At 40.3% G+C, this 24563-nt stretch overlaps 3 non-coding genes across 3 annotated transcripts; all 3 read left to right on the top strand.

Annotated features, from left to right (window-relative positions):
- Positions 1–1036: 1036 nt before the first annotated feature.
- trnas-uga lies at positions 1037–1118 on the top strand. Its single transcript has one exon. It is a non-coding gene; the product is annotated as a tRNA-Ser (tRNA).
- Positions 1119–4745: 3627 nt separating this feature from the next.
- On the top strand, positions 4746–4827 carry trnas-cga. Its single transcript has one exon. It is a non-coding gene; the product is annotated as a tRNA-Ser (tRNA).
- A 1080-nt stretch (positions 4828–5907) lies between these two features.
- Positions 5908–5989, top strand: trnas-cga. The gene has a single exon. It is a non-coding gene; the product is annotated as a tRNA-Ser (tRNA).
- Positions 5990–24563: the final 18574 nt, after the last annotated feature.

The following is a 24563-nucleotide window of genomic DNA, read 5'->3' as shown; positions in this document are numbered from 1 at the left end:
TCACCGGCTTTCTCACTACCACCGCTCCCTCTCTTCATTCACTGTCTAGCTCACTCGACCACAGCTGCTCTCTCTCTTTCTCTCTTGCTCACTCGCGGGTGCTCTTTGCTCTCTTTCTCTCATCTTTTTACTGTTAACTTTACTGTTAACAACATCAAACAAAGAGAAATGTCCTCCCCTCCTCCTAGAAACGGCTTTGTACTCCCTCAAGGTTTAGCTCTGATCAGTCTGATCGCTGGCTGTGATTGGCCACCACAGCGTGATGTTGGGTTGCGGTTCTCCAAAAGTTGACTCTGGATCAACTTTCCAACTGCAGGCTGGTGTGGCACCGCAAAACTGCGGACATTTTGGGAACAAAATATTTGCTATGTAAATAGTTGCCTATTTAATCTTCATATTGCAACATACATCATAATCACCTCATAATGATCCACCAGTAAATAAGGATTTTTAAGATAACACAGAATCACATCAATCACATGTTGCTCATCACAGCTACACGTGTATTGTAGAAATAAAAATGTAGCTATAATAAACAAACTGAGGCAAAGACAGCTGAAACTCAGAGAACCTACCTATCGTGGAGAAACAAGTAACCTGTATCAATTTGATAGATGTGTGAACGTCCTTTCCTATTGAACACAGTATCTGACGTTGCCCTGCTGCTATAATGGAGGGATTGCATGATAGATGTCCATTAGAAGCAGGGGATAGTGCATATTGACAGCTTGATTTGTCACTGTAAGATACTTTCCCCCCTGTGTTCAATAAGAAAGGAAGTTCACACATCTATCAAATTGAGGCAGGTGATTTGTTTCACCACAACAGGTAGGTTCTCCAAGTTTCAGCCTAGAGGAAGGACAAGGTGTCAGCATAAGAAACTAAACTAAACAAAGACTGAAATTTTTGTTTCCTTCATATTTGATTGTGGTTACATACTAAATTGAAAGAAAAGGACAGATGAAACAACACACAGTAATATAATGTAATGTATAATTTGACTTTTTAACTCAAGCTCATCCAAGCCTGTTAAAGTGCTGTGATGGCCGAGAGGTTAAGGCGTTGGACTTGAAATCCAATGGGGTTTCCCCGCGCAGGTTCAAACCCTGCTCACAGCGGCTGGAGCTCGAAAGCTCTCTCAACTGTACACTACTGTGACAGTTTCCCATTTACATTAAATTAAAATGTGTTGTGATCTGTTTCTGGATATGTTATCTAACACAACGCAAGGCAACGCAACACAACATCAAACAGCAAGGCTTTGTGTTGGCCAATCACATACTGTACATGCAACCACACGTTTTTGGTGAATTACTGTAACGTGTAACGCTAAGTTTCTGTTGTGATCATCACAACAAAAGATAAAACAATTCCTGCTGTGACAACTTCCCAGAGTTCTAAAATCATGTCTGTCAGTATTACGAACCTCTGTGTTGTGTTTTGGTGTCTGATAAGCCTTTAAACTCATTCATCTGTAGCTCCAACTGAACTTTGACTCAAATTTCCTCCTGCATTTCTTTAACACAGCTGTTCTGGGTCTGAATGCAGCCTCAGAGTCTACAGTCATGCTGGCAGCTCTGTGAGGCTGTACTGAGCCACTACAGCTCTGTCAGCTAAATGCTAACATGCTGATGATGTTCACTTGGTCAGGTTTACTCCAGCCACCATCTTAGTTAAGCATGTTAGCATGCTAATGTTAGCTAATTACCACAAAATACAAAGTAAAGCTGAGGCTAAAGGGAATGTCATTAGTGTTGCAGGTATTTGGTCATAAACCAAAGTATTGGATAGATTTAAAGTTTGATCTGAGGATGGAACTAGATGAAAAGTCAAGGGATCACCAAAGTGATTACAGTTCATTCTGTAAGGAATGTCCGCACCAAATTTTAGGGCAATCCATTCAGTACTTGTCGAGACATTTCACTCACTATCAACCTTATGGTAGTACTAGAGGAAAAGTAAGGAGAAAACCAAGGTCAGTAGCATATATCATCAGAGGACCACAGATGTCTGCATAACATTTTATGGAACTCCATCCAAATATTGTGGAGGTGTTTCAGTCTGAACCAAAGTGGTGGACAGATGGATAGACCTGACATGGCTATCTGCCAAGCATCTAAAAGCAGCCCAAGAAAAGTAAGTGAGCTGAGGTTTCCACATACTTAAGTGTATTTAGTGAATCTATAGTAACCAAACTCAAGACAGTGAAAATATGTAGATGTTGTTATGTCATGTTTGCAAAAGCACTGAATGTTTCCATGAACTAGATAAACTGTATGATGAACACACCCTTCATGTAAAAAAGTTACTAAATATTCATGTTCTTTTTCCTTTTCTGACCTCAGTTGTATTGGACTAAACCTACAAACATGGACTGTTAACCTAAATGGCTCTTTGAATTAGTAATGAACTTCCTGTGACATAGCAACTGGGTGAGTGGATGGAGAGAATGGTTTTATCTTGGCTGTAAGACTTCTATGTGTGTGGGTTTGTGTGGGGGTGTTTGTGAGATCCGGAAGGAAGGAAGGAAATAATAAACAGAGGTAGTCACAGTGAGCCAGAGGATGTTGGCACACTATGTCCTTGATTCTTTCTTTCTTTCCTTCCTTTGCTCTCATATCACCTGATTCTGTTAATGTTGATAATTTTCCACTAATTCTTTTGTTCTCTGAATAAATGGACACGTGTGTGTTTATCAGTGAGCACTGAATCAGCCCTGAGATGAGGAGTCTCCTGGCTCAGTTTACTGCAATGCTGAAAGAAGGAGGGAGAAGGGGAAGGAAGAGGAGTTGGAGGGTTTGTGGACAGACAATTAAATGTATGTATGAAGGAAGAGGTAAAATGGTGTCTTCTAGTGTGACTTCTGTTAACGTTTAAGGGTAATATCAGTGCTTGCTTTTGAAGTTTGTAGCACTCCTTCCCGCTTACCTCTGCATAGGTGTGGTTATAATTTAATTCCACACAAATATATTCAAGAATATGCACAGTGTAAGCACACTATCAAAGGAAATATGAGAAGTATTAAAAGTACAGTTTAACAGTCGGCTCCCCCAAGAGACAGATAGCCCCAAGATTAGGTAATAATGCAAGAACCACCTGAAGGCTCTTACCATTTCAGTTCATACTGTGCTTTAGTGGTGCATACATTGTGACCAAAGAAAAGTGTAATCAATCAAATAACCACAAAGCAATTGCCACAAAGTGAATCCAGGGTATTTTGTGGTCTTAAAGGACCAAAGTATATGATACTAAAAGGCATCTAGTGGTGAGGTTGCAGGTTTGCAACCAAATGAATACCTCTCCTCTCCTGTCTCCATCCTCTATCTGCTAAATAGGGCTTATGCTCACGAGGACAAGGGGAGCAGCGCCATGAGGATATTTTTCCAGCACCTTCAACACCACAGGGAGACCACAGTGTGTCAGGCTGAGGGACTGCTCCTCCAAGACTGTGGTCAGTAGCACTGGCGCACCTCAGGGGACTGTTCTTTCCCCGGTCTTGTTCACCCTCTCCACTTCTGACTTCAAGTACAATTCTGAGTCATGCCACATGCAGAGGTTCTCAGCTGACAATGTGGGGTGTATTAGTGGTGGACAGGAGGGGGGGTACAGAAGCCTGGTGGAGGACTTTGTGACATGGTGCAGGTCAAATCATCTGCAGCTGAACACTTCCAAGACCAAAGAGATGATGGTGGACTTCTGGAGGACTGGGCCCCTTGTGACATGGCTCTGTGGCAAAAAGTAAGGTTCACAAGGTGTTTTTAAGCAGCCTAAAGACTTTGGACAAACAGAGGTGATAAAGAGGAGGGTTATCCAGGGTCATCCAGAAACGTGATATGTTGCCCAGTCAAATATGAGGGTCTGTTTTGATCTGAATGACCACTTACTTTGGTTTCTGTATGATTAACAGCACCTTGTGTTAGTTGAGTAGTCTAGAATAGACTAAGGACATTAGACATACAGGGGTGCTGAAACAGAGGACTTTTATTGGACAATTAATAATCATATTGGCCCATGGGACTGTGAATTTTGAGTACACTTTCAAGAATATTCAGTGGGTGAAATATCAACTGAACAGATTGTAATAAGACTGAAACTGGCTTCCCAGGACAATGTAGCTGTGATAGCTGAGTGCATTGTACTTGAAATCCAACAGTGTTTCCTTACGTAGCTTCAAACCCTATTCACAGGAGCTGTCAAAGCAAAGAGCCTTTCTGTCATGATACAGTGAGTAAAAGAAAGACTCAGAATGTATTATTTTGGCAGCCACCAGTTAGGGTATGCCATGTTCAGACAGATAACAGCACTGTGTGAAAAAATGCATGCCACTCATCATTTGATTGGGAAAAATCAAAGCTGTCCAGCAAGAAAGTTGCAGGCAAATGTCATTCAGCAAGCAACTGTGTTGGCCAACTGAATACATTCAAGTGCTCATTCCTGGTACATTGTTTTGCAACTTGGATGTGGTATTTCTACTGTTTAACCAGGGATTATTAAAACGAAAGGTCCAACAATTGTCACTGTGATAACTTTCCAGTTGATGAGTTGAGTTGAGTTGAGTTGATTTCATCATTGTATTATAAACATTTGTTTTTGCTGTCTGATAAGCTTTCAAGCTCATTGATGCATCACTCAAACTGGGCTTCCTGGTATAAATTTACACTTATGTTCAAGGTTCATTGAGTGAAATTTAGATAGAATAGATTTTTTACAACAATTGAGAAAACTGACAAAAATTGATCTAAGCAGCTGTGATGGCCGAGTGGTTAAGGCGTTGGACTCGAAATCCAATGGGGTTTCCCCGCGCAGGTTCAAACCCTGCTCACAGCGGTTATTATGGCACAGAGCCTGTGAAGACTGACATGAAAACTTCTGATATGGCACCATGGCTAAAAGTAAGTTTCAGAAGCAGTTATTTGGGCAGCCTAAGGACTCTGGACAAGCAGATGTGATAAGGTGGAGGACAACCCAGGATCATTCAGAGAGGTGCTGTGTTACCCTGTCAAATCTTGCCATTCCTGTTATTGGTCCCTTCGGACACAGCTCCTTGCACTTTTTAAGATGCAGGACTGTTAACAGCACCTTGTGTTACTTGAGTAGACCGAGGACATCAGACATATAGTGGTGCTGAAACAGAGGACTTTGCAGGGTTCACTGGCAAGGCAGTGTGTTGACCAATTAAATACTCATATTGGCCATTTTTTGTGGGACTGTGAATTTTGAGTACACTTTCAAGAGTATTCAGCCGGTGAAATATCAACTGAACAGACTGTAATAAGACTGAAACTGGCTTCCCAGGACTATGCATCTGTGATAGCTGAGTGCATTGTACTTGAAATCCAACAGTATTTCCCTGCATAGTTTCAAACCTTGCTAACAGGAGCTGTCAAAGCACAGAGCCTTTCTGTCATGATACAGTGAGTAACAGAAAGGCTCAGAATGTATTATTTTGGCAGCCAGCAGTTAGAGTATGCCATGTTCAGACAGATAACAGCGCTGTGTGAAAAAATGCATGCCACTCATCATTTGATTGGGAAAATCAAAGCTGTCCAGCAAGAAAGTTGCAGTCCAATGTCATTTGGCAAGCACCCTTCACTGGCCAATTGAATACATTCAAGTGCGCATTCCGGGTACATTACTTTGCAACTGGGATGTGGTATTTCTACTGTTTAGCCAGTGATCACTGTAACAAAAGATCAAAGGATCATCACTGTGATAACTTTCCAGAGTTGTATCATTTTTTGTCATTGTATTATGAACATTTGTTTTTTGCTGTCTGATAAGCTTTCAAGCTCATTGATGTGTCACTCAAACTGGATTTCCTGGTAAAAATGTGCACTTATGTACAACATTCAGTGAGTGAAATTTAGATACAACAATCGAGAAAACCAACAAAAAATGATGTAAGCAGCTGTGATGGCCGAGTGGTTAAGGCGTTGGACTCGAAATCCAATGGGGTTTCCCCGCGCAGGTTCAAACCCTGCTCACAGCGGTTGTTATGGCCTGTGAAGACTGACATGAACACTTCTGATATGGCACCATGGCTAAAAGTAAGTTTCAGAGGCAGTTATTTAGGAACCCTAAGGACTCTGGACAAGCAGCTGTGATTAGTTGGAGGAAGACCCAGAGTCATTCAGAGAGGTGCTGTGTTACCCTGTCAAATCTTGCCATTCCTGTTATTGGTCCCTTCAAACACAGCTCCTTGCACTTACTGAAATGTAGGACTGTTATCAGAACCTTGTGTTAATTGAGTTGACTAAGGATATTAGACATACAACGGTGCTGAAACAGAGGACTCTGCAGGGTTCTCTTGTAAGGCAGACCAATTAAATGCACAATATTTAATTTCTGCCGCTACGGGTCTTAATAACAAAAGATGGAGTGTGATGATGGTGTGAAGTATTAGGGATCATGGCAGTTGTCTTCATTATTAAACAACCAGCTTCCTCGGGTTAGGACTACTTCAGTGTTCATCGCTCAAGATGTTTTTACCGGGAGCCAAATTATCCACAAAGGTCTCCTCCTCTCCGGATCTAACAGACCCAGTGATTAAAACGGGTAAAAACACTGAATAAAGCAGTTTCATCTTAAAAATCAGTGTTTCTCAGACGCTGTTTGGTGGACACAGGACGTCCGGTGAGGGCTGCGGGCCAAGCTGCTGCTAACATTTGCTCAGCTTGTTTCTCTGAAAGAACCTATTATTTAGAATCATGAGAAAGTTTCAGAATGAGCAGACTGCACCACACCAAAAAAACAATCAGAAAAAAGGTCAGGACCAACGCAGCATAATACAATTGAGATAAGTAAGCTATGCTTCCAAACTGATTACTGACCTGTTGCATGTATACACAGATTTACAATATCTAACTACAGTGCATGTAAACACATTCTCCAATTACCTGAGTAACCTGGTTTCTTGATATATGTACAGTACTGTGCAAAAGTTTTAGGCACCTTAGATGTCTAGATTCTCATTCATAACCCAATATCATCAGGGAATTTATTCTGCAAATTGATTCTGCAGCATGGCAATAAGCCCAAACACACAGTCAGAGTCATAAAGAACTTCAGCAAGAGGAAGAACAAGGAGTCCTGCAACAGATGGTCTGGACCCCACAGAGCCTTGATCTCAACACTATGGAGTCAGTCTGGGATTACATGAAGTGACAGGAGCAGCTAAAATGACTAAATTCACAGAAGAACTGTGGCAACTTGGACCAGGCAAAGCGTTCTTACACTAAATATTGATTTCATTTAGGTTTATTTAGTTAGTTTAGTTTAGTTAATTGATAAAAACAATTCATGGCAACATTTTTTAAAGCATCCTCTCCATACTTTTAGTGACTTTTGCACAGTACTGTAAACATTGAATGCTTAAAGTGTAAAGCAGCAGCTGATGGAAATGTTGGATTAGCATTAGCAGCAGCTTAAAATAGCTCTGATGTGGCTGTGGTAGAGTAAACAGTAAACAGTGAGGCTGATCTCAGTGAGATCAAATTACAAACACTGATGATTAAATTTAGAATAATTTCCTGTCATTTATTGTATGCCAAGTAGGGATGGGTATTGAGAGCTGGTACTAAATTGGTAATTGTTCATGGCTGGTCAGTACCGAAATATTGTTAATCTCCTGGACAAACGGTGCTGCTATCGGCACTTATGTAATGTTAATTCATTCTAACATAGCTGGTGCTATGCAGTTAGTAATGCTGGTTGCTATGCTGGTTGAAAGTGCTACACACCCCGCGGTAGGCTGAGGAGACAGCCGTCGACCAGGGTGAGTCTGAGGCAGGAGCAGGTGAGCTGCCCGGCGGGAGGAGAGGCATTGACCATGCTTGTCAGGCTCGGAGATAACTTTATATTCTGCCTTCTGCTTAGAAGTGGTGAGTTCACAGCTCACAGTAACTTAATACAATATAGTCTCTGGCTTTTGTTTGATATCTAGTATCGGCAAAAAACGACCCAAGATATCACCCACAAAGTAGTTAGCATGCATTAGCTCGGAGGGCTAACTTGTTCTTGTTTATATTACGTGAATGTCGCTTTTCTTCCCATCAATCAATCCATTGGCTGAAGAGAAGGTAGAATTTCAGTCAGGACACAGCACTGGTGTTAAGCACTGCTAATTTAACTGCTACGTTAGTAAAAAAAATAACTGTTGAATTTTTTCACATCTTTTCATGTTATCCCTAATGCCAAGTTGAATCTGGTGCAGGAATGGCAGACTCCACCACAAGCAATGAAAACTACTACAAAGAGAGGTAATGACAGAGTGCAACTACACTGAATGGCTATTGCTGAAAAATATATGATAAACCAAAAAGGTTTTGATTGCAAGAAAATCTTCAACATTTTAACTTGAGATTTATGTCAACCCCTATCACAAAATGATAAAATGTCCCTTTAAGAAAATGTGTTTTTAAGATTTTTATGAACATTTTAAAACATATTAGATATATTACTGGTCCTCTAATCCCATGTCTCGTGAGTTCATGTGTCCATGAACCGGACCTTTGCGATCAGGACCCTTGAACTTTGGAAATAAAAAGATCACGCACGCACAATTGCAGCTCTATATCTTTCTTTAAATTTCTTTTAAAAACAGAGAAACAAAGACACATGCTTGCAGACGTGTAGAAATTGTGTACGTGTTCACTCAAAAAGGGCAAGAAGGACAATTTGTCTCACTATTTAAATGAAAATGAAAAGCTCCCTAAACAGACACACATTTTCAACACCCCCAACACATCCGCCCATCCTCTCAAACCAGAACACACACCTACACTTACACAAACCCTCGACACATCCGACCCACATACACACATTTACCAGAGGCCTAAACGCTTTCACACAACGGCAGAATAAACATAGAGGCATTTCAAATCACGTGTAAAGTAGAGGAGAATCTATCCAGCTCTAACCTCATCCTGATTTGACCAAGATGCTTCAACTCAGCATTTTCAGAGGCGTACGTGCAGTTTGGAGCTGGACTGCTGCCTTGAGGTCTGGTGGTGGCCTTGTAGTCTTAAACAGCACTCTGTAATCCAGGAATCTCTGACTGAAAATATCCTGACCTTCAATGAAAAGATCACTGCAGGGAAACTGGCTATACAAGCATGGGAACAAAAGACACAGACTGTAATTAAAAAATAACCCATGATGTTTGTCTACACAGAATCATTTATTTGCGCACAGATGCTTTACAAGATAAAAAGGTAACATGATAGTTATATGGTAGATAGTCAAACCTGGGGGAGGGACAAGTCGGGATAGTCTTTTACTGCAGGGACGAGACCTTGCCTGAATCAAAAACCACTTCCTCTAACATTTTAAAGATTAATGCACTTTATGAAAGAAAACCAGAATGTTCAGGGAAACAGATCAGAGATGCTTCCAGCACAGATACATCATGAAAGACAGATCTCTCCTCTGTTGCTCCTCACGAGGTCTCTCACAAGTTTTACCTTATTTAAGTCAAGGCTCTCTGTAACAGAGGATAGTGTACAGATTGAGGCAAATTTGTGATTTTGGGCTATGTATATAAAATAGACTAAGCTTGACTATTTCACACTGCAAATGCCATATATATAATGAGTGTGTGATCATCAAATTTTTATATACAGTATATCAGTATGCATGTCATAGAGAGACACTCACTAATGTGAGCAGGTGCTGCACCTGTATGACTCTACAAGGTCTCTTGCTCCTAGTAGCCTAAATTTTGGAGATGGGCTCTTGTAACTAGAAGGTTGCACAATTCCCCTGCTTATGTGACTACTGCCCATGTGCCACTGAGCAAGGTAGTAGGTTTCCTAGGAGCTGCTCAGTGGTGACAGCAATAACACTTGAAGTTATGCTGATCTGCTCCATGCAGTTCATATTCTGGTCTGAGAGACAGAAGGTAATTTTTTGACATTCTTGACTTGAAGCACTCACTCATACACTCATCTTTCAGCTGAGCGTGATCCTCAGAGAGATAAAACATTTCTGCGGGAGCTTGACGTGCACTCCTCCTGCTGCAGGCATGTCGAGCAACTCTAATTTGCTCTTTCATGTTCATGGTTAGATAACAACACATCATTCATCATGTTAAGACTCGAGAGAAAATGAAGATAAGGAACAATGGTAGATCTAATCCCAGGGGCAAAAACATTTATGCAAATAGCTTTCTAATTAGTGTACTCTGGTACCACTGAGGATCATGCCCTCTACAGAGATTAGCGTTGTATTACCTGATACTGTAAGTGGTCAGAAGAAAAAAAAAAGGTATTATATGTGTAAGTGAGTAGAACTGTGAGGAGAGGACGGAAATGCAGAATAGAAGGTGTTGAAAGAAGAGAAGAGAGGAGGAATAAAGATCTTTAAACACAGTCTGATAAGAATATCTCATTTATAAATGATTAACAACATGATTATATTACTCTACCACCCCCATCGCTATCGGGACGTTACTTTCTCTCTGCACTCGACACACAGAAGCAGACATGCATTATTGATAACACACTTAGAGTAAAGTGATTAATGCTATAATTAATGTTGCTTAAAGTTGATTAAAAATTCCATTTAAATGAGTGCGGAGCTAAAGCAGAGAGTTTAATTACCCTCAAAGAGAACATTTCTGAACAGTCAATTGAGTAGCAGTGGAGTATGTGCAGTAGGCAAATGGAGAGTCATTAAATCTGCACTCACTGGCATTTACTGTGTTTCTCATGAGATCTGCACTGTTTGGGTCTCAAAGTGTAAAAAGGTGGCCCTTGCTCCTCTTTCAATAGGTCCTGTTCTTGAATATTATCATTGTGTTGTGTATTAAATCATTAATTTCTGTCAAATGTTTCAGTTGTTAATTCTGTTCATTCATCTGTTAGGTTATATTTTACCTTATACTTTTATGTCTTGGTTGTTTTTATCTATATGTGTTAACAAGGCAATAGATTTTACTTATCAGGCGCTCAGATTTTAAGTTTTTACATTCCTGGTCGGGACAGCCTGCCAAGGCTAGCATAACCCAGCTCGTTTTTAGCATTTTTAGCATTGGGAGCTAACTAAGCAATGAGGACTGCAGATACCAGGTGTCAAGACAAACTACAAACTGCAAATTGAAGCCTGATCTCCACAGCAGGTCTACTTGTTGGACCCATGTCGGTAAGTTTTGCCTTTCAGTGGAAACACTTCTGCTAAAACCATATCAACGCTGTGTGCTTGCAAGTTCCTGTGACCTCCCGTCAGCAGCTGCTACCATCTACAACTGGTCACTAAACTTTTATGCACTTTCAGCCCTGTACTGGCCTCCTTTTTATATCTATTCCCCAGCCACCCCATCTACTATTCATGGCTCCACTCACCTCCCCGTCAGCTGCATCCACCTGGCTGAGAAGATTGCAGAGCTGGAAGGCAAAATATCCATGCTTTACCTGATCCAGGAAGCTGAGAGGTTCATGGACACCATCACATTTGGTCCAGCACAAACTGACACAACCTGTGCCCAAGTGACTGACTGATGCCACTGCTCCCCGTCCTGCTGCTGAAGTTGCCAAAGCTGCCTCTTCTCCTGCTGCCTGATGTCACCACTCACTTTCCTTCTGCTGCCACGGCCATGGTTGAAGGTTGGTGACTATTGTCAGCTGGGTGAACTGTGCCCCCCAAGCTATGAGTGTTTCAGCTCTTCCTGGGTTACTGGTTGTGGTGGAGGCCTTGCTGTTTTTAAAAAATCTGCACAACATCTGTCAACAACTACTCAAGTTTTGAAGTGTTGATGCTGAAAATTACTGGGGCCACTCCAGTGTTGTGTGTTGGCATCTTTTGACTCCCAAATGCAAATCCAGTGTTTTTATTCTCAGAATTTTTATCATAAATTATTTTAAAACATGATAAGATGATTCTGGTTGGTGATTTTAACCTACACATAGATGACACCTCAAATTCTACTGCAGCTGAGTTTTTAAATATTACTGAGACCTTCAATCTGGTTCAACATATCTCTGGCCCAACTCATAGCCACAGCCATACTTTAGACTTGGTGTTTACACTCAATTTAGACTCAAAGAATGTGTATATGATGGACCTCTCCATCACCACCAGTGTATTTTATTTAATACTCTGTTACTGGCTGTACCAAAGACATGTAAATGCACCACTCAGTTTCGGGTAGTTGCTGAACATACAGCTGATGAATTCTGTTTCCTTTTTAACAAGGTAAAACACAGTCTGTGTATAAACAAGATGCTGGGAAAATTCAATTGAATTTGTGAGACTACACTGGAAAATGTCGCCCCACTTACAACTACAACAAAAAATGTTGTCAATTCTTTCCTATGGATCAATGTGGACATTCGAAACCTTAAAAAAGCATGCAAGAGAACAGAACGAAAATGGAGGACAAAAAAAGTCAGAAAGTAAAAGAGACAAGAGACCATTTCTCTGGGTTAATAACTACCAATTAGCACAATCCGAAACCTCCCACCATTACTCCCTCTGTTTCATCTGCTGCTGACTGTGAGAAATTTCTCAACAAAATTCACCAAATTCAAGCAAACATCGCCCTTCCAACTTCTCCCATGAGTCTTCCTTGTCTGTGTCCTCATTTGCTAGATAGCTTCCGGCCCGTAGATATGGAAACTCGCACTGACACTGTGTCCCACATGAAACCCTCATCTATTCATTATAATATCATTCCAGCTAAATTGCTCAGAGAAGTGATGGGGGAAACAGACCTTAGTCTGCTCCAAATTCTAAATAGCTCCCTTTGCTCTGGATGTGCCACAGATCATTTTAAAATAGCCTGTATTCAGCCACTGTTACAAGGACCTGACCTTGATCCATCAGTTCTAAAACATTTTAGACCAATCTCAAAATTGCCCCATATTTCCAAAATTCTTGAGAGCGTGGTTTTAAAACAGCTTCTGGAAGCACTCAATATTAACAGCATCTTTGAGAAATTTCAATCCGGATTTCGCAAGCTACATAGCACCAAAACAGTTCTTCTAAGGGTTAAAAATGATTTACTGATGACTGCAGACTCTTGACACTGACCTTAGTGCAAAGACCAAACGCTCTTTTCACATCACCCCAGTTTTAGCCTCTTTGCACTGGTTATCAGTTTCTTTTAGAATCTATTTTAAAATTTTATTCATGACTTACAAGGCTTTACATGGCCAGGCACCGGAGTACATCAGTGAACTCTTAACTCTTTATTGTCCAAAAAGGCCTCTTAGATCTGCGGGGCTAGGCCTGCTAGCTGTTCCAGAGTCCACGTTAAGGTCAAAGGGTGATGGAGCTTTTGCCGCTCTGGCACCTCAACTTTGGAACAGTCTTCCAATTAGTATTCGATCTGCTGACACTGTTTCTACGTTTAAATCCTGTCTTAAGACACATTTTTACAGACTTGCCCTTTTACCTGGATGATTTATTTGTAAACTTCTTTATTTGTGTGCTTGTATTTTGCCTTTCTTATGTTTTTCTTTTTACATTTGTGATTGTCTCTTTTGTATATGTGTAGTTTTATTTTTGTTTTTGAGCTGTTAAAAGGGTCAGCCTCACTATGCTTATGATGTTATGGGGTGTTGGCCAGCTGCTCAATCAGGAATACTGAAAACAGGTTACATAATTATTAGAACTGCAATAATTAGTCAATTTATCAATTAGTCGATCAACAGAAAATTAATCACCAACTATTTTGATAATCAATGAATCATTTTTAGTCATTTTTAAAAGGGAAAAACACTAAACTTCAGTGGTTCCAGCTTCTTAAATGTGAGTATTTTCTGGTGTCTTATCTGTAGCTAGATATCTATCTCAGATGTCTCAGTGGAGGGAGAAAGAGGCCCACATGTATGAGGGAGGTGTATGTCAAACACACAAGTCATCACATGCTCATACAGTAGCTCACAGACTGATATTGACATCAAAAGGATGGCTTTCTCTCTTCCACACAGAAGTTTAATCGGCCTGTTTGATATGTAACAAGTTATTTAAAGCCTGAACTGAAATCAGAACCCTGAATCAATTATTTAAAGACCAATTGCCCCAAATTATTACTACTGAATGTTAAATTTTCCTCGTCATTATCAACCCAACAGCAATGTATCTTATTTGCTGGTTTGGATGCTGTAAAAAAACTGCTCTAATGGAAACCACCACATTCTCTTGACCCTAACTAATAGCTATATTTTTTTCTTGATATACTTCTTATGTAAATAAGAAGAATGCATGGGACTAAGTAATACACTGTCAATCTGAGGACTTCTGTAGTTGATCAGGCTCCTTTGTGCATGTTTACAAGATGTAGTAAAAGCAATAAAAAGTTGATCACAAAAAATAGTCCAAATAAAATTAAATAGCATTTTCTTGCCTTGGACAGTCAGCCTTGCTGCCAGTTTGTCCCAGCCCCTAAGCATTGTCTCCATAGGCCACCATTATAAAATGTATAAACATTATAAAATACTAACAGTTTTACAAGTTGACAAGAACCATCAAACTGCAAACAAACTGAGCTATTACTCTTTGTTTATTTCTCTGATTTGTTTTGAAATAAAGTTTTTTATATTTGTAAAACTTTCCAAGAGCCTTGGAAAGCTATCTTTATATGTGTGATGTAATCCCATCGTAAGATCTGTGGGCTGAGCAACAGCCAGCAGGCAGAGTCAGTAAAGATCATGGGCAGTTTAACAACGCAGAGGCAAACCAGGAAGAGGACATTTTTTATATATTTTTATTCATTTATTTATTTTATTTGTAAGGGATCGTGTACAGTATTAAACCCAAATGTTACCATTTGATTCAGAGTTAGCTTATAGCTAATTTTCATCTGCAGTCCCTTCGGCAGGTCACAAATAAAACATATAACAGCTCAATAACAAACAGTTATACACCCACAATAGCACATCACATACACCCCACAATGTCAACCAGAAATGACAAATGTATGCTTGTCAAATACAAAGCAAGATTACTGTATTTGTGTTCATGAGAAGACCATGAGATAAAATGTATAGTCAGTGGTTACAGAGCTGAGTAGCTTTTAGCAGATTTTTTAATTTGGTTTTGGATGCAGCTCTTCATATCATCAGGTAGGACATTCCACTGAGTTGTGGCTTTCACAGAGAAAGCTGACCAAATGCAGTGCAATGAAATGATATGATACAATCTTGTATAGAGGATATGTGCAAGGTGAGCAATTTTTATTCTAATGAATGGTTGCCATCTTGGAGTCCAGTAACTAACTTCCATGATACATTCATGCTTGAGATACAACACAAAAAGGGCCTCAGACTTTGATCCACCCATTAGCTTTTTAGCTAATGTCTTCTAATCTTAAAACATGAATGCGTCTTTGTTTACTTTTTGAGTGACTGATATCCTGAGGGGGAGAAAATAAGTGTATGATCAACATAGTACACTGAGCAGGTTAAAACATACCTGCCAGCAACAATCATCAGTTCTTTAACACTACTGCTAACAAAATGCTGTTCTTTGCCTATAAGATGTATAACAAGTTAGATAACAACGCAGCTTTGTTTACACCATGTCTCATGACCCTGCCAGCTCAGCTGCCTATCAGACACATAAAACAACATGCCCACTCAGACGCTTTGAGGCTACAGAAGTGTTACTGTTTTATCTTAAGACCTTTTTCTTCCTTTCAATATTTAGAAAGTAGAAATAAATTCAAAAATCACTTTTGTATCGTTTGTGATTTCAGTTGTTAAAGCACAGGTTCACAACTTTTCAAGTCAAGCCCAAATGAACATTGAAACATGTTTTTCTTGCTGTAATCATTCTTCCTGTTCATACTGACCATTAGAGGATCCCTTCATAATGCACTTACAATGTAAGTGATGGGGGACAAAATCCACAGTCCTCCTTCTGTGCAAAAATGTATTTAAAAGTTTACCTGAAGCTAATATGAAGCTTCAGTGTCCAAATGAGTCAAATCAAGTAGATATCTTTCAACGTTACAGTCTTTTTGTTACTATACTTCCACCACAGCTCAACAGGGAAACACTGTCTGAGGAAACACAAAGAGGGAATTTGATGCTAAAAAGACTGTAAATGTGTCAGATATCCACTTGATATGACTAACTCAGACTGCTGAAGCCTCATTTAAGCTTCACATCAACTTTTCAATGCATTTGTGCACTAAATGACCCTAACCCTAACCTGGACACACTGTGGATTTTGGCCTCCATCACTTGCATTGAAGCACATTTGAAGGGGATCTTTTAATAGCAAGTATGAACAGGAGGAATGATTACAGCGAGGAGAACCTCTTTCAGTGTTCATATGGACACCTGACTGATGTTTTAAGACACACTTCAAAAATTGTGAACCTATCCTTTTTATATTGTGTCTTGCTGCCCCTGTTGGCCGAGCTGTCCATCAAACACATACACTTCTTGAAAGATCACTTTGCAAAAAAGGATGACTTTTGCAGTTTCAGTTGTTTTTTTGTACACATCTCTGTTCATTTATCCTTAACTTCATCAATCAGTTAAGTGTAGTTCAGATTATCAGTAACAGATTAAGAGGACTGCTTCAGTCCTCCTTTACACATCCTAGCATCAAAATGCAATTGCATGTCTGTGCACACATGCAACTGAACTGACAGCTTGTTTGAGCAACTCTAAAAAAAACCACAATGAGCACCATCCTGCTCTGTAAATTCTAAAAGGGAACATGAAAGGGCATCTGCCTCCCAGCTGTACATGTCTGGGCTGCTGTGAATTTAAATTAACTAATTACTCTCGACAACATTATGCACTTATGGCCCAAAGGTTCCTAAACTTTTGCGGCCTGGGAACCAAACTGTATAAATTCAGTCTTGGATTTGGGCCCAGGCTCATTAAAACATATGCAGACAGACCATCCTGAGGGATGATCAGGGGAATGTGCCTACAATGGATTTCTTGCTTTGTGGATTTTAGTGATGGGATTCACAGTGTTTGTCACACTTTGGTAATGGGATAAAGTAATTTTTGCAAGGTAATAATGCAAGGCTTTATGGAGGTCCACAGGGAAATTTTCTTTTCACTTGTCCACAAGGAGGTCGGACTTCAGAGACAGATCAGATTTCACATCCTGCTCAGAACACTTCAGCACCACAAAGCTCCTGCAGTACTGTAAATGTGCTTCTCTGAAGTCAGTAAACATATACATCATACATGCATTCCAAATTGTTTGGTTTTCAATGAAAACCCCAAATATGCCCCTAAATATATTTCTGTGTACAATAGTGATACGATTGTAGATCCTACTGAAAAACATGACACAGTGATTGGAGACATATGTATACACTGAGAAGAAATCACTACCCAGCTCCATGGTTACATCATGAGTCAGCACATCATTCAATTAGCTAATGATTAGCTTCAATACAATGGCAACTAATGGTGGTTGGACTGCTTTATGAAAACAGCTGTAAGTGTGACTCCACATGGAGTGACACTCCCTAGTGGAGTGGGAGGGTGGAGGGGTTGGAATGAAAATGGCAGTTTTCCCTTTCTGAATACAAAGTATGCCAAGTTCGGGCTTGCATACTTGGGAGTTCGAACATGGCAAGCTAAATTTGGGGGTACAAATTCCCGAGGACGGGAGGACACAGTATGATCATTTGCAATTAGAACAGCAGCGTTCTTGCTGACAGCACCAATTCAGCTCAGCTCTAGGGATTACACTTCAACACAACTATCTTACTGTACTGTGACAAAAAAATCTCTGCTCAAGGGTCCACCAACAGACTTTTTCTCAGAAAAAAATAACCAAATTGACAGTGAGATGTAGTGAATTATGTTATTCAGTCTGTAATGTAGCTATAATAAACACCTAAACATAAAGTAAAACTAATTTAAATATAGACTGATCTATTCATTTTAATACATTAACATTCATAGATTTTTATTAAAATGTGAGTTCTGTACAGAGCCCCAGAGGCAGTGCTGTTGTACTGTCCAATAAAAACCTGAAGCTTAAAGGGGCCATATTATGAAAAACTCTCTTTTTCAGTGCTTGTGCATATGTATTTGGGTCTTTGATGTGCCTACGAACACACAAGCTGTGAAATAAGACCACTCAGTCAGTTTGGAGTGGGCTGGCTTGCTCTGCACTCATGTGATTCAACAAGCCATTCAGATTTGATGCCCCTTCTTAAGTCACATGGGGCAAAGCTAGGCTAGGCTAAGTTAAGCTAAGGGCGAAAAATTCTCCCGTACCGTGGAGCTGGACTGGGGGACAGAGCCGTTGCTTGCCAACTGACGGTTGCTGAGGTCCAGCAAGCTCTGCAGGAGAGAGCCGGTCAGGGAGCAGAGCCGAAGAGTCCTGCGTTGCTGCTGCTGCCTTCTGTCTTCTGGAGGAATAAACACTCAATTCTGCTCTGATCTGGAGCAGTTTATTGGCAGGAGGACTTTATTTTTTAAACTTTTGGGATTTATCTCACTTCTCAACCTAGCTGGAGCTAACACCAGAGTCATACACCACCTCTGCTGCTGTCATTAGTAATAAACTTCTTAAATGTAGTGAGTTTATGTAATTTTAAAGTTATACAGTATGTAGATATCTATATGTATGAACAATAATGTTGCTGCCATATTTATGCCGTTAGAAATCACAGCAAAATCTAAGTTTATTTACAAAGGTTCCAGGAGGTACCATGTTGTAATTAGTGTAGGTTGTTAGTGTACTTTAAGCTGATGTTCAGATTGTCTTTAGTTCTATGTAATGTATTTAATGTAATATAACTTAAGATAATGCAGAATATTTGACAGTAGTGCAGTATAAATGTGATTTTATGTATTTATTGTTTTTGTGTAGTTTTGATTCCAGGTGCGGGGCAGGTTTCTCTACACTGTGGTAGGGGTTGAGGTTGTTGCCAGTGGCAGGCAATATAAGGCTGCCAGTTTCCATTGAGCACTGCTGGACCACATGCTGCCCATGGTCCACAGTATTTCATGTGGAGAATATGACTGTCATTGTTTATGTGTTCATTGTGGGTGAAATCTGGTTGGTCTGCAGCTAACTTCTGCCTCAAGCCTCCTGCTTTTAGCCCAGCCGCTATATGGCGATTCTAACAAGTAGAAGACAAGTGTAAAGAGACGATTAGGAGCATTCTCGCTCTCAGTCCAACAGAAGCCTAACCAAAGCACAAATGACTCTTTCCACATTCATGTAGCTTGTTTTGAGGCTTTTTTTGTTATCATCTCATACGTTTGAGGATCCAAAATGAATGACAGTGTACACTATATGGACCAGAGTACAGTGACACCACAAATGTGGTATGTACATAACTGCGTTTGTGTCGTTTATGCAGTTTATCAGGGGTGAAATTGTGCCATAAAGTCGCTACATGTGAGCAAAGGATAAGTACTGAAGTGGCCCAAATATAAGATGACCAAAGCTTTTCCAAAAGCTGTTTTTGGAAAGACTTTTTTTGAGATACAACACACTTTCACACTCGTCCTGTTGGGAAGGATTTTCTGACATACTTCCATGAAAGTGGAATGTGAATCCCACATTTGTTTATCTTGTCTAAACATACTGAGTCTTTCCTGTCAGGGTCATTGATGTGGTCAAAATGATTTTCTCTGACAGTATTTTTCAGACTGTCTGTTTATCCTTTTCTGCTTCTCTTCTGTAACAGCAGAGATTCTCAGCTGCTTGACCAATGGTTCATTTCTGCAGTGAAAAAATGTTGGAGGAGTCTTACTGAACCATCTTAAAGAACCAGTGTGTAGGATTTAGTGGCATCTAGTGGTGAGGTTGCAGACTGCAACCAAATGAATAGCCCTCCCCTCCCCTTCCAAGCATGTAGGAAAACCTGTGGTAGCCGCAAAACTTGCGAAAAACATGAAAGGCCCTCTCTAGAGCCAGTGTTTGGTTTGTCTGTTCTGGGCTACTTTAGAAACATGGCATCGCAACCAAGCGGCAACCTCTGGGGCTGAAAAATTAAGCCAATGCTTCAGGTACCCAGGCTTCATTCGGCCCATCTCAGCTCCTCCCCAGCTCCAACCTCTCATCCAAATATGGTCACTTCTCATCCCATCTGGCTCCAAAAAACCAAGATAACGACAGTCAAAATGCCAAACTCGAGGCTTCAAAATGGAAGTCCACAAACAAAGCCATTGTTAAACTTCTCTGTGTTTGATCAGTGATGTTGTGAGTTCATCTTGCTGCTCATCCACCTGGCATGGAATGGCATTTTCTAACAGCACAATGGTTAACAATTCAATTCAATTCAATTTATTTATTTTTGTATTTGCACCAAATCATAACACAAGTTATCAGTGGCAGATTGGACTCAGTTTGGTGGTACTTTAGTAAGTCCAGCTCTCTGTGTGGATTGGGTGCTCACTTGTTGCTGTTTAGGAGACACTTTCAGCCAGCTCTGGAAGCCCAGCTTGAGTTTATGGAAAGTTGTCACAGCCCATTAATTTGCCACAGTGCTTCTAAACTTTACTAAGGGATGATGTGGAACTTTGGCTGGATTCAGTAACAGAGACATTAACTAAGCACCTCACAGTATTAACGGCTGTGTTGTGGTGTTATCTGTTCTCTATTCCTGTTATCTTTTCTCTGTGTCGTGTAGAGTGAATAATGCTTTCTTGTGAAATGTTTGTCACAGTTTCTGAGCAGCTAAGGTGAGACACAAAATTAGTTTCATTACCTCACCTTGGATCAGCCCTTAGTTATGCTGCTATAGGCCTAGACTGCTGGGGGACTTCCCATGATGCACTTAGCTCCTCTCTCCTCCACCTCCTCTCCATCTGTATGCATTCATGTAATATCAATGCATGTCACTAACTTTGCTTCTTACCCAGAGTTTTTTGTGCTTTCTCATCTCGCAGGAAACCCTGGGTTGCAGGCAGAGCCCTCGCGGTCCTTCGCAGTCCTGTTGGCATCCTTCCCTGGCTATTGCTACTGCTATTGCTGCTGTTATTGTTATGATTGTTGTTATTCTGCCCCCCCCTTTCCCTCTTTCTTTCTCTCTCTCAACCCAACCGGTCAAGGCAGATGGCCGCCCACCAAGAGCCAGGTTCTGCTTGAGGTTTCTTCCCGTTAAAGGGGAGTTTTTCCTTACCGCTGTCACCAAGTGCTTGCTCATGGGGGAATTGTTGGGTCTCTATAAATTAAAGAGTACGGTCTTGACCTGCTCTATGTGAAAAGTGCCCTGAGATGACTTTTGTTGTCATTTGGCGCTACATAAATAAAAATTGAATTGAATTGAATTGAACTTTCTGGGCTTCTCTGAAAACAGGTCATCATCTCAAACAATGATTCCTCATAATCATCTCTATCAGTTGCAAATCCCAAACTGAGCTTTATCTGTAAGGGAATCTGAGTTTAAATTTAAAACAACCACTACTTTTGCCTGAGAAGTAACTTCTTGTGACAAATTATTGCTGGTTTAAGGTTCTCCAATGTGACGATCTCCTTTTCTCGGTTTCATATGATTGTAAATTAAATAACTTTTGCTTTTGGATTGTTAGTTGGACAAAAACAATCAACTTGAAGATGTCACCTTAAGCTCTGGAAAATTATGGCCATTTTTCACGATTTCATGCCTTTTTATAGACTTAATTAACCACTTAATTGAAAGAATTGTAACGTGAGGGTTCGATAGATGGTAATTTGACACTTTTCATAAGAGAAAATAGCAGGATGGAGACAGGTGACTTTTTAAGCAGCACTTTTACTCTAGCTCCCGGCATCAGAGTCATAACAACAACACTTCCTCGTCTCTAAGGCACATGTGACTAAACCAACCAATCATAGGCTAGACTGAGGCAGATCCAACTGTAATGAGGTAAAACCACAGAAGCAGATTCAATACTGTTTCAACCTTCACAGGATGCTGATGTAAATATTTGAACCTGTAAATATGTGAATAATACAGCACAGATATATAAATAATTAACTGTGTAAACATTGTAAATATATATGTTGTGAAGTAATTTGAATGTATAAATTAACTTCACTTTTAAACCTTACAGAATAATCAACTAATTAATGAGCTTTGGGTATCCTGATATGTGATAGGTCAAGGCATATACCATATAAGTGCAAAATTCATGGTTTGATTCCATCTGAGGGACATGTTACATTATATGTACATTACATGATACAACATTACATTACATGTTACATTACATGTCACAACACCCTCACTCCTTTGCTATCCCATGAAGGCAAAATGCCAAAATAAATCCTAAAAGCGATGAAACCAATTGTGAAAATAATACTTATGCACATGTGTGTGGGGTCATATTGGGGCTGTCCAAGATACGTGTGTGACATTGTGCACCCACGCATACCTAACATACATAACATTTTAATTTGAAATTTACATGGAAATAATTAGAGCAGTTTAGTATAAACAAGATGATCAAAGATATTTAAACCTGCAACAAGCCCAGCAGCTGTATTGGTCAAACTGCACACAGGACACCATAAACTGCACATGAGGGCTGATTGCTACTTTCTTTTTGGTGTTTTATTCAACATGTTATTACTGATGTGTCACGTTTCAAATAATGTGAAGCGCCCATCAGGTCTGTCTCATATCTTCCACCCTTGTGCAGTGCAGAGAGTCAGTTATCTCCACACACATGCAAAACAAACTTTTGAAGGATCTAGTGGGTTAGTTGTGTCAATGCAGTGAAATGAATGAGCTGCCTGTATTTTTGTCTTTGACCACTAATGTCAGTCATGGCCTTAGCTGCAGCCCTAATTCAATCCCATGTGCCTTAACCTCAAAGCGTTCTCGCTGTATTTGATGCTGAAGGCTTAGCTGGCAGAGTGGACTGCACTTTCTCTCCTAGAGGCAAAAGAACCACTTGAGCACCCTCTTTAAAGTATCCACAAAAAAGTCACCCAACAATGTGGCTTTTCATGTACTGAAGAGCATGCCAGAGGAGCAAGAGTGCTTACTGTTGTCACTTTGTTTCTTTGCCTGCAGCTAATGTCCACCCAGCCCTGAAAATAAGCTGGTTTTACTTTAGATGGTTTGTCGTTTGCCTTGAAGTGAGTTTACCAGAACTTTGAACTTGGTACTGTTTCAGAGCAGCACGCCATGCAGTTTCACTTTTAAGACAAATTTAGATTTCTAGAAACCTCTTATACTGTTTTACTGTGACCTCCACCCACACACACACACACACACACACCCTCCACACACATACACAAACTCTTTCAGTACGTGAACAATTATGCACGTGAAGTGAACACCCACACAGGGATCGATGGGTTCTTCTCACACTTTGACTGGCTGATAAGTGGGTTGAGGCAGAGGGAAATGTGCCAGTGAGTGGGCTTCTGTGTGGGATTTCATGTTGGTGCTCTACATGAGCAGCAGCCAGGGGCATCACTAGAGATTTATGGATAAGGGGGCTAAGCCTTTACCAGGAGGGTCTGGGGGGAGAATTTTTTTTTTTTTTTTAATGGCCCCAAAATGTCTGTTTTTCATGAATTTTTAGAGTAGCGGTAGGTGTAAAATCAACACAGTAGATCTGTCTCTTCCTAGTTTGTATTCGGCACGGATCCAATATCAATTAAGTGCTATAAATCAGATTAAGCCCCCCTAAAATAGTCCTAGCAACGCCCCTGGCAGCAGCCCTGAAGAGACTCTTCACATCTGATTGTGCTGTGTGTGTTTCTAGTTCCATCATAATCTAAGGTGAGGTGAATCTCTTGTTGTCTGTCAGCACTCTGAACTCTTAAGGTGAAAATCCACATTCACACACTGTTGGCTTTCATGATTTTACAGCATTCCAGGAGATGTTTTGCTGTGAAATTTACTGATTTTCTCAAAATACTTTTCACCTACAATACCAACAGAACACATGTGAATATGTAGCTGTTTTTTGGAGATCTGGTTATAGCTTGAGTCAGAGTCTCCAGCTAAGCCTTCAATAGGTGGGAATTTGTTTTCTTAACTACTGATGTGTTCCCTTGCAGTAGGTTTTGTGTGGAGGTGAAGTGATGATTACAGGCAGGTTTACGGTGTAGACCCACCTCTAGGCAGAGGTGATTTACCACATTCTTACCTAAAAATAGCCACAGATACATATGAGTGTAGCAGTAATCGTGTTACAGTCTTTCATGTGATCTGTGGCAGACTTTTGTTTCCTGACCTTTTGCCTCCTCCAAGGCAACATACGTACCTTTGTAAAACAGCACCCAGCCTGGGGAGAAGCTCTGTCCATTATGTTCAATATTACATCATATTACAACACAAAGGTCATGTAGTAAAAAGGTTGGCTGGGGGTAGAGGGTGGTTAGGCACAAGCTGCAGTATACTCATCTCAAGATACCACTACACCACTAGTTTTGTGTGGATGTCATGGATAAAAGGTTAAAACATTCTGCTTCTCAAAGTGGTAGAACAAATGGACACCTGACTTAAATATTGATGAAAATGAAAAAATATTGTAACAGTACTTTTATATAATTAATTGTTAAACAACATCCAGTTGAAAACCAGCTCAAATGAACACATTTGGAACATGACAGATGGTGTCTATGGGGTACTTGAGTTCATCAGAGGAGGGCTGTGGGGGTACATTAGACAGGAAACATCTGGA

This window comes from Thunnus maccoyii, chromosome 18 (assembly GCF_910596095.1).
Source record: "Thunnus maccoyii chromosome 18, fThuMac1.1, whole genome shotgun sequence".
In the NCBI taxonomy this organism is placed as follows: domain Eukaryota; kingdom Metazoa; phylum Chordata; class Actinopteri; order Scombriformes; family Scombridae; genus Thunnus; species Thunnus maccoyii.
This window is presented reverse-complemented; position numbering and strand designations above follow the sequence as displayed.